The sequence below is a fragment of the Vicia villosa genome, linkage group LG3, assembly GCF_029867415.1.
Source record: "Vicia villosa cultivar HV-30 ecotype Madison, WI linkage group LG3, Vvil1.0, whole genome shotgun sequence".
Taxonomy (NCBI): domain Eukaryota; kingdom Viridiplantae; phylum Streptophyta; class Magnoliopsida; order Fabales; family Fabaceae; genus Vicia; species Vicia villosa.
This window is the reverse complement of record NC_081182.1, coordinates 57,538,340-57,542,043: the sequence shown is the minus strand read 5'-3', so window position 1 is coordinate 57,542,043 and position 3,704 is coordinate 57,538,340.

Genomic DNA, 3,704 nt, shown 5'->3' with positions numbered 1-3,704 from the left:
TTCCTTCGAACATCTCTGTTCTTCGTGAGGGGCCTACATCCCTAGTGGCTGTCCTAGATGACGGAACTATGTCTTGAACACGTTCTAAAATGGGCCTCTCTTCTTGATTCAAAGGCTGTTTGTCTTTCCTTTTAGGTGGCGTTATTCCCATGAATTCTGCCATTCGATTCATTTGAGATGATATCTTTTGGAAAGTCTCCATGTTTTCTCTATTTGTAGTAGTAACATTTGCCATTAGTGGGCTTAAAACTGAAGTCAATTCTCTGGCCAAAACCCCTACCATATCATGGTTGCTTGCATCCATTTCCTGTCGAAATGCTGCTTGGTTATTTGTGGTAAAGTAAGGCACCTGGGTAGAAAAACCAGTGTTATGTGCACTTCGACCCACTGAACTAACATTCGGTGAAAATGTCGCATTGTTAGTTGGGGCATATATAGGTCCTGCCCCTCGTACGCCTGTTCCGTATGGGTATGGCATTCCATATGAACTGTTTGGTCTCCATTCGAAAGCAGAATTCGTGCCTTGACCAAACAAATTGTTTGCAGCATTTGTCGAGGCAAACAATACGTCCTCTGCGCTTGTGGATGAGGGTGCGGTTGTCAACACTGAAACTGGAATAGTCCCTGAAGGCCCTGTATTATTTTCAGGCAAAGCCTGGGAATTATCTGCAGGTCTCGATCCATTTGGACCCGTTGCATCTCGTGTTTCTTGAGTCGAAGTCGAATTTGCCGCTCTTGATCCTGAACCTTGTGGGGGATCTTGATTACCCCCTGCACTGGCCGTAACGACCATTTTCCTGTTGTACCTTCGTTTGGGAATCGGTTGTGCACTGTTCTTTAATTTACCGTTCCTAAGGTTCATACAAGATCTTGATATTGTCTAGACAAAAATAAAGCAATTGATTAAAACAATCTGCTTGACACCGTCCCACTGGGCGTGCCAATTTGTTTACGGTGATTTCCGGTAAACAACCGCTAGTCTTCCAAACTATAATAAATATGATTTGGTTACTTGCAGGATCGACTAGATTGATCCTAGGACACATAGTCAAGAAGATTGTCATCAACGTTCATTCGGACCATATTCATTATTTGTCTTCTTCGATAAGCTTTGTTCGATTAAAGAACAAATAGTCTTGACAATCACTTTGTTATAAATGTGACTTCAATGAAAAGATAAGTAACATAACATAGAAAATTAAAAAGACTATTGAAACGTAAAGAATCTTAAACTGCAGAAATGTAAAAGACTTTGAAAGTAAATAGCATGAAAGTAATTCGAAAGTAAATGACGTTAAAGTAAAGATACAGAAATGTAAATGGCAAGAAGTAAACGAAATGCAGTAATTCTGGAAGATAAAAACAAACAAAAGATAATACACATGTATTAAAATGGTGTTGTCATACGTACATTTTCTCAGCGAACTCTTTCTCTTAACGCTTGATACTTGAGTAAATATGTGAGTGATTTGTACAAAATGAACACACGGAATCCTAACATTTAGACTCCTATTTATACTAGTTTTGACCTTAACGGTCCTATACTAATCCGCTGCCACGTTTCTCATAAGGACTTCTAGCGATGCCATCTGTTACTTGGACAGTTACGAAACCGTCTTCGAATTTCAAATCTTCCCGCCTGAGCCTGTCTTCGACGCGTGGCAGTGTATTAAACAAACACTACGAAAAAACACGCTAAGTAGTAATACTTGAATATATTTACAAATTTGTCTAAGTCCCCGAAGACACATACTTTTCACTAGCTTTCAGTATTCATTATCTTCATAGCGAACTTAGAAATCTTTACTCTCGAAGCATGGCCATCAGTAGCCATTCTTTTATTTTTAAGGGATGGCCATCAGTAACCATCTTTCCTTCGATCTTCTACTTCTTCGAAGGATAAATAATATAAAACGAAATCTTCAGCTAACAGTATGATATGGGTAACCTCTAACTTGACAGGTTCCAGTGATTCATCTTCAATGACCTATAAATTGACTTATATAATTTGCTTACAGCAGCAAATGTATTCCATAACATAATAAGGCATAACATAATAAGACTTAGTATAATTAGTAACCTCTAATTTGATTACAGCACAAAATATATAAGCAAATGTATTCCATAACATAATAAGGCATTGTAATTAGCACATGTTTGCAGCATATTAAGCTGACTTGAGTTAAACAAAATAAAGGTCTCAAAAGATGGTAAATAACCATAACAAACAAGCACAAGCAGTTGATTACAAAAAAAGGTTTCTAAGAACTACAAAACAACATGAGGCATGCATCCTTTGTTCACTGAGTTAAGCCTTTGTAGATATCATCCCATTTCTTCATCTTGGGGACACCACTTGTTGAATCCTCTGTTGCTTCATCCTCCTTAGTGATCACCAATGAGTCATCTAGTTTTTTCCCTGGCCCTGGAATAGCCTTTATCTTGAGGCTCCTGAGTCTATCACTTTGCCTCTTTGCCAGTTCCAAATCACTTTTACTTTTTTTATGATTTGGGCTGCACTTCTGTTGAAGATGTTGTAGGTGGCTTAGGAGGAACCTGTCCAACAGATGATGCAGCTGCAGGTTGTTTGAATGATTTGGTCTTTGGCTTTTTTGGATCTGGGCCAAAGAAAATTCTGGGTCCATCCTTGGCCATGGGTGCATTAGATGGTCCAGACTCCTTGGTTGTAGCAAGTGGTTCTTTATCCTTTGTTGGTTGAGCAACTTTTTTCCTAATGGGTGAAGCATCCACACTCAAAGGCATAATGTCTAATATATCATCCCAATCCAGTAAGGCCTCTAGTGTTTTAGCATCCCATTCATAGTACTTATCAACAGGTGAAGAGTTTGATGGTTGTGTTGTACCACCTGTTCCAGACTTGGCATTTTTTGAAGCTTTGCCCTTAGACTTATGCTGCAAGAAAACAAATCAGGAGGAGTAATGATTCAGTTAAGTAAATGATTAAGTTAAGTCAATTTGAATACCTTTTTTTCTGCTCCCACATTTGCTTGGGCTGTTTGACTGGCCTGTGTACACACATCTTCAGTAGTCACATTATTAGTAGAAACTTCTTCATTTTGCACAGTGTTTGCTGGACCTTCTTCAATTGGTACATCTGTTGGCACACACATGGCAACAATTTGCTTATTTTTTTTGCAAGTCCTTTTGTTGTGACCTAGTTAAAAATAAACTTTGCACCTATGACTAGTATTAGTTCTCAGCCATTTGTTCTGATTAACCTCATCAGCTTCTCTCCTACGTAGCTTTTTGGGCCTCCCTACACCACGTTTGTACAGTGGTGGAAACATATCAGGTTGAGATGTTTTAGGCCATTTGTTCTGGCCATTCAAAGGGGTGATGACTTCATTTTAGCATGCTTCATATGTACTCTTGTGATAGCATTTGTTTACATAACTCACTGGGTCATCCACCTCCCTATATATGGCTGCCACTGCATGTCTACATGGTATCCCAACTAGCTCCCAAAAGTTACAACTACATGTGTGTTTCTCAAGGTCAACTACAAATCTGTCACTAAAGAGTACATGGGTAACCTGAAATGAATACCTACCAGTATATGTTGTTGTCCAACTTGCACTCTTCTCAATCTCTCTATCTAATCTCTTTAATGGTTTAGACATTATTTGACCATTGTTTCCATCTACTTTTTCTCTAAGGGTTGCAAACCTCCCCATTAAATAATT